The 13,554-nt window shown below is 35.6% G+C and overlaps 1 protein-coding gene across 20 annotated transcripts in view; it reads right to left on the bottom strand.

Moving 5' to 3' along the window:
• Positions 1 to 13,554, bottom strand: part of LOC136845769 (mucin-2-like) — a 1,649,806-nt gene that overhangs the window by 359,805 nt on the left and 1,276,447 nt on the right. The window lies entirely within an intron of this gene.

The following is a 13,554-nucleotide window of genomic DNA, read 5'->3' as shown; positions in this document are numbered from 1 at the left end:
ATCCTGGTATGTCCCCTCATTCGACGGCGCGGAATAACCTCTGGACAAGGAATCTAATAACTTTCTCTCTTTTTTTTTTTCTTTTACCCGGGTGACATATTTGAAAGGGCGTCGTATCATCAACCCGTAATAGTGGATGTGTTTACTTTTGTATGTTCATAATGGAAGGTGTACAATTGAGTAGTGGTAATAAGATGTGGTAATGAGATGTGAAGGAGATGGCAGTGTTAATAACTGTATTTGAATAATGGGGTATTGATAATGGAGGTGTCAGTAACTGAGGTGTGGGCAAAGGGGCGTTAATAATAGAGGTGTATAATGGGGAACTAAGAAAGGTGCTAATAAATGGGTGATGATAATGGAAACAGCCTTCAGTGACTGTAGATTGGAAATTACTCATTCTTAGACAAACCTGCACTAAAGGTTACGTGTGTTTATGTGGTCAAAATGTCATATCAATATTTAGCATCTAAAAGTATGTACTACAACATTAAAGTTATGCTGCAAAGTGCCGATTTTTCAAAATTACGATTCCCTAAGTTTATAGTTCATCACCAATCTGCTTTTGTTTCTAACGATGCTACCGATTATCTTATAATTTTTTTCCCTTCTCTCTCTCTCTCTCATATACGAGTATATATACATACATACGTGTATATATATATATATATATATATATAGAGAGAGAGAGAGAGAGAGAGAGAGAGAGAGAGAGAGAGAGAGAGAGAGAGAGAGAGAGAGAGAGAGAGAGATAATATATATTTATATATACATATGTGTGTGTGTATAAATTGTAAAATTTCGAAATTTCATATTAACATACGGCGCTCTTGAATCACAGCCGTCACGAGAAAAGAGATTTCGCAACATTTCGAAAAAAAAGAAAAAGAAACGGAGCGATCCATTTCCAAGGAAAAGAGAGAGACAAGGGAAAAAGTCAGCAAAGTATGCACGCACGCACACGCACGCACATACATCCAAGCACGCATAAAACTTTTAAAACGAAAACTGAAAAAAGAATAAAAAAAAAAAGAAGAATCCATGACATTCGCTTCTGACAGATGCCCCGCGGGCCAACATCACCGCATTTGGGCAGCCTTCATGGCAGTGCTGAAATATGTATGTAAATCGGCATAAATATTGCAACATGTGGCGAGGCTGTATATCACTCTGCACTCCCTAAATATTCTCCGGGAGATTTGTTGCTGCAAATTTACATACAAAGGAAGAGGAGCGTCGCTTTTCGTTTCTCCCCGTCAATTACAAAAGTGCAACAAAGGCAGCGCTCGCACTTTTCGACTGAGACAATTTTGACAACTTGTTCCGTCGCCACTAAACCAAGGCTGCATATGAGCTCATATATGTATATTTGGAAGGGCGAATGCGGTTATGCTGTATGCAGGAAAACAAACACTTACACAGCACACATAATATATATATATATATATATATATATAATATATATATATATATATATATATATATATATATATATATATATATATATATATACACACACAGTGAGAGAATATCCGGTTGCATTTCTGCAAGGAGGATAAATCCATATTCCATAACACCCATTTCACTAGGGCGCTCAGGAATAGCTTCCTTGATTAATACTGTAACTCCATACCTTCACCTAAGGTGACATAACTTAAGCTTTTAATAACACTATTTCACGCTACAATAACTTCTTGCAAATCTAACATAAGCAACTTGAAGTTATTAGGGAACTGATCATTCATACAGAGACGGGCTCAATAACAAGATGGAATAAAAGTATCTAATATATATAAGTATGCTAATATATAAAAGTATGCTAATACAAAGTATGCTAATATATAAATGCATAACATACCGGACATATGTAAACAATTTGGTATTAGAAAGGTGACGAATTTCATTGAAAGCATAACGAATTTAGTCGAAGAAAAAAAATTTTTTCGTCGAAAAGTGAGAAGTTTCTTTAACTTTCTTTGCTTAACGACAATAAAATCTTATCCTACAATTCTGACTTTCCACTGTAAATTCTTTTCACTATAAGGTCTTCTTACTGTATACTGTCAAACAGAAGACGTGTAATTTCTCTAAAGATATGAGAGAAAACTATTCTTTTTTCGTTACGCTTTCTCAACTTAACAAGCAACCAAATCTTATCCTATTATTCTGACTTTCCACTGTAAGTCCTTTTCACTGTAAGTTCTTACTGCATCCTGTCAAACAGAAAATGCGTAATTTCTCTACAGAAATGAAAAACTATTCTTTTTGTGCAGGAAGCGTTAACAAAGCATGGAAAGTTACTTTCTCACTCACATGATTAAATCTAACCAAATTATGTAAAATAGGTCTGTCCCCAGTGAAGTGGAAAAGTCCTTTCAATCCTTTTCGCGCAGGACCGGACCAGTTTTGGGCAGCTTAGCCCCTTGCGTAAAAAACCCCTCAATATATGGAAACATAAATAACAGATCTGAATCGCTTTCTAGGGCGGAATAAAATAAACAGCATTACAGTTTATTTTTAAGAGGATATAAACCCCAATGCAATAATTAACCGAAGTTACGAGTCACTTTCCCTCTTGAAATTGATGTCATTAGTAAACTGTCCTAATTAAAACAGCTGGGGACGGAAAGCAATTAACATTAAAAAATCAAAACATATATTCAGGAGTGAGAAACACTCCCAGCGGCTATTCGACACAATGCAAGTAATAATTATCAGCTGATATTACGGCAATAATTTGGAAGAAATGAGAACACATTCTGTTCTTGTGCTTTAAGATGTACAATATAAGGCAAACACACTAACGCTTATTATATATATATATATATATATATATATATATATATATATATATATATATATATATATATATATATATACATACATAAATATAACATACACACACACACACACATATATATATATATATATATATATATATATATATATATATATATATATATATATATATATATATATATATATATATATATATATATATATATATATATATAATGTATATAATATATATATGTATATATAATAATATATGTGTATATATATAATTTATATATATAATAAATAATACATATATATATATATATATATATATATATATATATATATATATATATACATTAAAGAGGATAACACCGTTAATAAGCATAATATCGGCTCCACTAATAATGCTAATATCTCAACATTTTCGTACGGCGTACCGTAGCTCTCCCACTCTCAGGAGAGATTAAAAGTGATTACTTGGCAGTAATCTCTCCTGTGAAAACAACACAGCTTAATCAGGCGTAGGAAATGTCATAGTGCCATACTCTCACTGCGTAATTTTCACTCTCCCTCTCCCTCCCTCCCCCTCCCCCTCCCCCTTCGCAACGCCCGCCAGCCGGAGGAACCTCACCTCATATAACTATGCTGTAATACATTACTCTCATTAAACAGTACTGTTAATACATTACGCGCATTTAACCACGAATTTCGTAAGCGAAACCTACAGCTGGATGTCATCCGCATTTCATATCTTGAATGTACAAAATGAATTTATATACTGTACCCGGTTTTAATTAATGTCTACTGATTCTCCCCTCTCGGTTTCAAAAGCACTCTCTAGTCGTACGTTCTTAGTATTCAATAATAACTGAATGGGAATTTTCCTTTCAGATATGAGATGAACAAATCCAGCATTAAAAAATACATCACCTCGAAAAACCAAACTATTTTCCATCGACTGGCAATTTTCAGCTCAAACATTTTTGCTCATCAATAGTTTTACCTCAGCATAGCAGCTAGCAGTCTCCTTATTACGATACGAACGGAAGCCTATTTCAAATCTTTATTCTCTAGCAGCGACGTAACTAAATTGAAATTTAAAGTACCGAGTTTCATTCCTCAAAGTATCTATAACTATGTCTGTCTGTTCGTTCGTCATTAAATATCTGTCTCGTTCTGTCCGTAATTATATTTGTTATGTTTACCCTGTCATTACAACTCATACACGATTCAAAATATTTCAGTCAAACTTAATTCAATGAAAGAATATCACGCACAGATGGGCAAGAAAAGAGATAAGCAGTCTGTTCATCAATCTGTCAGTGTGAACATAAATTATTATTATTATTATTATTATTATTATTATTATTATTATTATTATTATTATTATAGAAAGTACACTGTCAAAACCATACACTGTCAAAAGGGAAATAAATCGTGGGTTCAAATTCCGCAAACGCCTTTAACACAGGCCGCAACTTTCGCACTATACGAGGCATAAAATTCATATTCGGTATGCGTACTCCACTAATGAAGCCCTTTCAGTTGCCGCCAGCGTTAGTGACCTTGTGACCTTTGCCGCGCCCTTCATACTAGTAATAGCTGTAATCAGGGGGGATTCGCGTTTCAAAATCGCAACTTGTCAGGAGTAGCTTGTCTAAATTATTTTCTTTCTTTACAAGAATAGCACTGGGGTCTTCAACATTCAGCAAGTGAAATACACTTAGAAAGAAGTTCGTTGGGGACTGGACGAGGACATAAGGCAATAACGTAAAAATGCTTGTTGCTGAAGTACTTCTAATTTTTTCAGCAGATCTAGAACTGACGTACATCCCCGAACAGGTCTAAACGATATCTAAAAGTTCAATGTTTTTTAAATACTCAAGTACTTAACAGAACTAAACTAGAAGCTTCTGCATTATTCAATAAACATAAACTCTACTCTTGTGAAATGCTGAGGCGTGGTCTTCATTCTACCAGAAATATAATTCAGTGAATTACTGAAGTTTGTTTCGCAACAAATATAACACCAAAAGTTATCAAAAGCAAGGTATTGACACTTGCAGACTTTTTAGTAACTCAACCCTTCGCTTTCACCTCCTCAGCATCCCTTCCTCAGTTCTATTCCGTCTAAGAAATACATTGATGGTGTAGACGTAAAAAGCGTCAATCAAAGGAAACGTTACGGAAGACGGTATAACGATTTCAAGAGCTGTGTCTCTACACAATTGGTCGAGTGAAATAAAGGATTGCAAGAAAGCTCTCTCTCTCTCTCTCTCTCTCTAAAAAAAAAATAAACCCGATCTAGAGGAAAATATAAGACTTCATTTCGTAAATGAGAGAGAGAGAGAGTGAGAGAGAGAGAGAGAGAGAGAGAGAGAGAGAGAGAGAGATAAAAAAACACGCTCTAAACGGAAAATATAAAACTTTATCACGTAAATGAGAGAGAGAGAGAGAGAGAGAGAGAGAGAGAGAGAGAGAGAGAGCGCTCCCAAAAAAAACAAGTTCTAGACGAAAATATAAAACTTCATTACGTAAATGGGGAGAGTTCTCTCTCTCTCTCTCTCTCTCTCTCTCTCTCTCTCAGAGAGAGAGAGAGAGAGAAGAAGAGAAGAGAGAGAGAGAGAGAGAGAGAGAGATAAGCTCTAGACGAAAATATAAAATTTCATTACGTAAATGGGGAGCTCTCTCTCTCTCATTCTCTCTCTCTCTCAAGAGGAAAACAGAAAACCATGACAATGAAGTCGTCCATCACACGCGAGGTAATCCCTGTAATTATCTCAAGTTCTCTATTTCAACGTCCAGTTTTTTTAGTAGTGACCTAATTACACGGATTTATTTACTGCCCGGCCGATTCTCTGGCGCCACGGAGCGTAATTTATGAGATTCGTCCCGAAAAATACGTTAAGTTGCCAGAATTCTGGGCTCGGGTTTACATCACCTTCTTAACTCTACCTACTTCTAATATTACTACTATTTCTAAGGTAGTAAAACTTTAAAATGACTGTTTTCTAAATAGTCACTAATAAGTATCTAGTAAATATCTATTGATCAGAATGGCCTGGGTTTATATCACCTTCTTAACTCTACCTACTACTACAAAATTACTATTATTACTACTATTTCAACCATAGTAAAACTTTCAATAATCTAATATTTACCAAATATTTACAAATAAGTATTTAGTAAATATTTGTTGAGCAGAATGTTCAACAAATATTTACCTACTACTACTACTACTACTACTACTACTACTACTAATACCACTACTACCACAGCAAAACTTTAAAATGTCTAATATTTACTATATGTTTACTAATAAATATTTAGTAAGTATTTATTGAACAGAATGGCCTGGGTTTACATCACCTTCTTAACTCCACCTGCTACTACTATTATTACTACTATTTCTAACATACCAAAACTTTAAAATATCTATTATATATTAAATATTTACTAATTTAGTAAGTATTTATTGAACACAATAGCCTGGTTTTACATTACTTATTAACTCCACCTACTACTATTACTACTACTGCTACTACTACTGCTGCTGCTACTACTACTACTACTATTATTATTACTACTATTTCTAACATAGTAAAATTTTAAACTATATAATATTAACCAATATTTACTAAAAATATTTAATAACTATTTACTGAACAGGGTGTACGTTGAGTTTGTACTGTAGTGTCTCAATCTCTCGAACGAGTTGCTTTAAAGCAGCAGGTAATTTATATAGCAGCTGTCCAAAGTTCATTTATCCCTTGAGAGTAAATACTTACTACTATTTACTAATAAATGTTCTATTACTAGTAAATATTATGTTAGTTGTATCAAAAAGATAACAAGTAAAAAATGCGCCGAAGTTTCTTCGGTGCAATCGAGTTTTCTGCAGAGCATATAACGCTGTATGAGCCGCGGCCCATGAAACTTTCAGCCACGGCCCGCAGGTGACCTGCCCTATAGCGTCCCCAGACGCACGATCATGACCAACTTTAATCTTAAATAAAATAACAACTACTGAGGCTAGAGGGGTGCAATTTGGTATGTTTGATGATTGGAGGGTGGATGATCAACATACCAATTTGCAGCCTTCTAGCCTCAGTAGTTTTTAAGATCTGAGGGCGGACAGAAAAAGTGCGGACGCACAGACAAAGCCATCTCAATAGTTTTCTTTTACAGAAAACTAAAAAGCAACGAAAGCTAAATAACATTAGGAATGGTAGACTATTCAATCGGATCCTAAGATGCAATAATATAATAGTCAACAATATTCCCAGTGCAGCGGGTAATCTTAAAATTGCACTTATAACAACCACATTTTGGGAAATGGGATTGGCCTCTCTATCTCGAGAGAGAGATAATTCGACTAAACAACCATAATAAAACAGAATAAAAGATAAGATTGCCAACATATCTAAATGCAGTCAATTCGGGTAATTCACATTCCACATTATCCTGATTTACTCTAAATTTTGTGTAATAATTCACTTCCCAGGAACAAAGAAAGCGAGCAAGTTTAGGGGAAAGGAGGCGACAGACCTGCCCCTTATTGGATGGAAGGCTATAAGACTAAGAGAAAACAGAAGAACGAATAAATTCCAAAGCTTGGCAGCATTTGTTAAGAAGAGGTCGCCGTTAAGAAAGTTATTATCAACTTTCATTTATTTTATTAGCAATAACACAATCCTAACTGAACTTCAAAAGCAAAAAATGTATGTGTCAGGTCCCAATATTTTCTTTCAATATAAAGTATTTCTTATAACTAGCCTCTACCAGTCCTAAGTTTCACTTAATAGTTATGAAACTTTATTATAAAAAGATAATACCAAAAGCCATATTTACTAAGAGAGAGTGTGTTTTTACAAATAGCAAAATTCATTTTGCCTTCCATAATAAAAGTTTCACTACCTTGAATTTTCAGAGAGAGAGAGAGAGAGAGAGAGAGAGAGAGAGAGAGAGAGAGAGAGAGAGAGAGAGAGAGATTCTTTATTGGAAAACCCCATTACGGCGATAAAATGAAATGCTGGGGGAAAAAAAGACGCTTAAGCTTAGTAAGCCTTTCCATTTTGTCTGGAAGAATGGAGATATATCTCCCTCAGGGCACAAAATAGACTGCCTCCAAATTACGTGCCATACGTTTGCGTCAGCCTCCAAAGGGTACCGTACTTGAATGGGCCGTAAGACGCCTCCCTCAAGAGATATTTCGGAGGGCGGCTGCCGACGAGAACATTTCCTTTTAAATATAAAAGAGAAAGAACATCTGCAAAAGTGGGGTAGTAACGTCAGTGAACCTCACGCGGCATTACTATAAGGTGTTTGCGGCGTTCCTTAGGCCCCTTGCTGCACCCACTTTTTAAAAGCCTTTAGCTTTACTTCCGGCCCCGCTTTCTTCCTCCAGTTTTCCTTCACAATCTCCTCTATTTTCTGTATCTTTATCATTCACTTTCCCGGTATTTTCCACTCTTTAATAAAATCTTCCTTTATTCTTGATATTTAACTTTCCTAATACAACAGGGTAATATTAATTTTCCATATTCTAAGTCTCGTAAACTTTAATATTTAACTTTCAACTTCCAATACAAGCCAGTATTAATCTGCCATTGTTTCAAGTCTTTTAAGCTTCCAATACAATATGGCCAATGCCTAATCTTCCATTACCTGAGTCCCACCATCTTCCAACATAAAAGATATATCAATATCATCCGCCAAAAGGAATCCTTAAAGTGCAAACCAACTACTTGCCGAGAAATTCGAAAACAGTCCAACTACAAATATTACTCCTGGCGGTATTTAAAAAAAATAAATAAAATAGAATTTCCAAAATAAAAAGTTTCTTTAACTAACTTTTCCAGTAATCGTCTTCTCCCTCTTAATTCTGAACCCAAATTGCAGATAATTCACTCCAAATCATTTATTAAAAGAGGTACTGCAAATAACGGGGGGAAAAAAAGTAAGAAAAAAATGGAGTTAATTCAACAGCAGTTCTACCCACAATTTCATTTCGTTTCGTTTCTGTCTTTGTCCCCCGCGAACGATATTATTTGAAACAACAGTCCCTGCGGAAACGTTCTAAACAAAACATGTTCTTACTTGCGTGAGACTCGAATTTGCTTTTTCTTTTTTTTTTTTTTTTTTTAAACCCTTCTAAATAGGTATGAGGCTGGTATAAAGGTTATAATTAAGATAATATCAACGCAATGAGAAAGATAAAAGCTTATTGAAATATTACCATACCAGCCTCTAAATATTAATACAGTTACAAAGCTCTTATGTTTTTAATGTGGTCCCAGAAATTTAAAAAAGAAATAGAGAAGTCGTGTCTCTCTTGAGCTCAGAAAAAAAAGACTCGCCTTCCTCTCATGAGCCCAGAATAAAAATCATTCAGCTTTCTCTTAAAACAGTGTTAAATGCCACACAGGCATTTTGTAACACTAACGCTTCAATGTATCTTTTAAAGTCGACGGCCAGTCTGTGCCAGGCAGCAACTTAAAGTGAAGTGCTATACTGGTCGAATATGATAGGACAAGTCATGAAGACTTCGCTGGAGAGAGCTGAAGAGGACTGTACTGGGGGTTATATGTTAAAATATGATACGTAAAGAGAATTGAGGGAATTTTTGTTGTAATAAGATGAATCAAGAATTTATGGGGAATTTTCTTCATTGTTATGTAAGACGAGTGAATGTAAAGCTACTCGAGAGAGTAAAATGATAACAGAAAACACGTGGTGTTATGCGAAAAAATCCTTTCAAAATAAAGGGAAAATTATTTCAGAATCCAAAAGTAAGAAATGATGAAAACAAGTAAGGAAAGAACACTTGAATCAACTCACGAAAAGAGTATAAAAGAAAAAAGAAAAAAGATTGCAATTCTTTGGACAAATCTTGTAGATCCCCTGAACTAACTGACTGGCGTAGCAAGGGGGTACTGTCCTCAAGACTTCTCTATTCTTCTCTGTTCTCTAACTCTATTTTGAGGTAAAATTTGTTAGCTTTTCGAACACATTAACGTTTTCGTTTTTAGTAAATGCGCAAGTCTGGTAAGCCAATTTAGTTTTCGAATGAGAAAATTTATGAGAAGAACTTGTCAGCCATTTTTAATTGTTAGTTTAAATCATAAGCCTTTAAGTTTGCAGATTTATTTATTTGTCGGATCAAAATTTCAGTTTTTTACATATATTCTAGTTTTAGCTAGATAAGTCTAAGTCAGGTAGGCTATTTATTTCCTATTTAGAAAACTGGAAACGTAATTTTAGGATTTTCTAAGATAATAGTTTATATGCGTCTTACTTCAGTAGACAATTTATTTCAAATGACAAAGACTTAATGCTGGAATGTTACTGTTATAAATTTAATATTTTGAAATCCCAAAATCACACATAAAATTTACAGTTTTGTTCAGAGATACTCATTTCTGTTAAAAAATTCCTTATCAAATTTGTAGCAAACACATTTTAGCTACTGTACAGTATATGAGTATCAGTAGCCAAAAATATAAGCACCATCGAAAGTAAATCTGTAATAACAGCATCGCATAACATATGCCCTTAAAAATAATAACTCACTCTCACTCTCTCTCTCTCTCTCTCTCTCTCTATACTCCCGTACACAAACAGCGATTCCTTACAGGCCTTTTCTCTTTACGCTTATTCAAACAGCCAAACTAAAATCTGGGTCGGAAGTTTGTTGATTTTACACACACCCGACCGTGTCTAGCAGTTAGCCAACGGTGCGTATGGTAGATTCGGTTTTTAACCTTAGGAGTTTTTCATAAACACGCATGCGCGCGCGCAACACACACACACACACACACACACACACACACAGAAGTAGAAGCTTTTTTCACACACAACCGACCAAAACCTAAAGAAGAGCAGGTAGCTATCGGTGTGTAAGGTAGGTTCCGTTTTTAACCTTATGAGTTTTTTTTTATAAACACACACACACACACACAAACACACACGCACAAAAGTAGAACCTTTTTTACACACACCTGGCCAAGACCTAAAGAGTAGGAGGTAGCAATCAGTGCGTATGGTAGGTTCCGTTTTTAACTCTATGAGTTTTTCATAAACACACACACACATCCACAAACACACACATACACACAGACACAGAAGTAGAAGCTTTTCTTACGCACAACCGACCAAGGCCTAAAGAAGAGCAGGTAGCCATCGGTGCGTAAGGTAGGTTCCGTTTTCAACCTTATGAGTTTTTTTTTTTATACGCACTCACACCCATACACACACACACACACGCACACACACAGAGAAGTAGAAGCTTTTTAACACACACCCGACCACAACCTAAAGAAGCGTAGGTAGCCATCGATGCGTATGGTAGGTTCCGTTTTTAACCCTATGAGTTTTTCATATTCACACCCACCCACACACAAAAGTAGAAGTTTCTATGAGTCATAAAAGAACACAGCAGATACAAGGCATCAAACACAATCACCCGGCAAGGGATCCCTGGAAGTAATACACATCACACAGAGCAAAGAATCCCGAGATTTCCCAAGCGAGAGACAAAAGAGGTGGTATGAGCAAAAAGGTCCGTTTGTTCCTAAAAGTACGGAATATCACTCCAGGGGAACAATTTACAAGTAATCCTTCTACAGAAATTCGTTGAGGGAACGCCGCAAAGAAGATACAACTGGGAATAAAAGGGGCAAAGAATTTAAAGAAAAAGAAGGAAAGAGATTAAAAAATAAAATACGAGATGTAAAAAAGAAAGAATAAGAAAATACGGTACTTCAACTGACTACATTAGTTTTACTGTTCATGAAAGGGAGAGCAGACCTCTTTGCAGCTAATGATTAGGAAAATAAAGTTCAAGGTCTATTTTATATATATATATATATATATATATATATATATATATATATATATATATATATATATATATATATATATATATATATATATATATATATATATATATATATATATATATATATATATATATATATATATATATATATATATATATATATATATATATACACACACACACGCATGTATATGTGTGTGAGTCAACATGATACCATAGATTAGTGGTTAAAAACTTGCGAAGACACTGTGACCTCTGTTGTTAAAGTTAAGTATACCTTAGATTAACTAGACCACTGGGCTGGCTGAAGGATTAGACTTATTTTCACGAGGCTAAGAACTAATTGGTTACTTAGCAACGGGACCTACAGCTTATTGTGGAATCCGAACCACATTATAGCGAGAAATGAATTTCTATCACCAGAAATATATTCCTCTAATTCTTCATTGGCCGGCTGGAGAATCGAACGCGGGCCCAGCAGAGTGGTAGCCGAGTACGATAGCAACCCGCCCAACGAGGAACTGGGACCTCTGTTGTGTGAGGACATGGACCACAATGAGGCCCGAGAAGCAAACGCGCGTGTGAAAGTATTACAGAAATGAGATCTCGACTCGAAAACGACCCTTAAAATCAGGTCTTCTACGATAGGTAAACAAGAAGAGAGGCAAACAATGGTAAGCAAACAATCATAAATAAGACTATTATTTGAAGCTGAAGGCTACGAAATATGGGAGAAAATCAAGACTTGGATAAACAAACCAGTTATGTGAAGAGACCCGTTCTCGAAAACTTGAAAACCCACCAGAGGCTCATGATCACGCAGAGGATGTATAAATTATTCATCGAGAGAGAGAGAGAGAGAGAGAGAGAGAGACTCTCCTTTATTTACATGGTTTTGCGTTAAATACATGGCAAAGAAGGAATATTTTTACATGTTAATTACCCCTAACCCTTCCGAATTACTTCCCTACGCGTTTAAAACCAGTTATTCACTTAAATGAAAGAGAGAGAGAGAGAGAGAGAGAGAGAGAGAGAGAGAGAGAGAGAGAGATTTAACCCCCTCACGTGTTACTTTATACACGCTGAACACCATTTATTCAGTGAAGTGATTACACAGTGTCAAAATTAAACGACGCAGGGGTGAAACCTATAATAAAATCACCACCCAGTTAGCGACTCGCCATTCCATGAAGGGAGAGGGTCTGGAACCTTTGATCTCGAAAAGGGCGTCAAAACCAAGCATGCTAAATAGTGTAGCGTAGCCGTAACCGCTTGTTTAAAACCATGCAAAGTAAACACAAGGAGCGAATGGGGAGCAGACGGAGGGGTGGTGTTGGACATATGGCTTGGGGTAGGGGTGGGGAGGTCAAGAGGGGCGAGTGTTGCCAACACGAGGCCCACAGTGTCATTTTCAATAATGCATTCATAAAGTCGGTCATGCGTTCACCGCAGCTTCAAAGGGAATGTTTTGCTCTAGCTGTCGATTTGCAAAGCCACCTAAAGTTGGAATATTTTTCGCCGGACCAGAATCTGCATATGACGTTTGTACACAAATTTCACACATGCATACAAATTAAAAGCTAATTTACATTCACATTCATTTTGCTATACATGAAAGTCGCATTCAATTTTCGTTTATTGCGTTGTAAAAGCTATTTCGCACTTTTTTTTAATTCAGAATGCAGCTAAATATATCGTGAAAACGCTCTTCGTTTTGTGAAAAGGCTTCTTTCTTTAAGAGAAGATAACTTGTATACAGCAGACTGTAATACTTTTGGCTCACAGGAAGGTGAAATTAGAAACCTTCAAGGGGAACCAGGTCATTTTTCTTTTATAAAATTAAAGCCTTGTTTATCAACGTCTAACTGGATATTATCAACACCCTAAAAGGTCGAAAAGTTATAAAGAATATCATTCGAATTGCATCATTTACA

This window comes from Macrobrachium rosenbergii, chromosome 2 (assembly GCF_040412425.1).
Source record: "Macrobrachium rosenbergii isolate ZJJX-2024 chromosome 2, ASM4041242v1, whole genome shotgun sequence".
In the NCBI taxonomy this organism is placed as follows: Eukaryota; Metazoa; Arthropoda; class Malacostraca; order Decapoda; family Palaemonidae; genus Macrobrachium; species Macrobrachium rosenbergii.
This window is presented reverse-complemented; position numbering and strand designations above follow the sequence as displayed.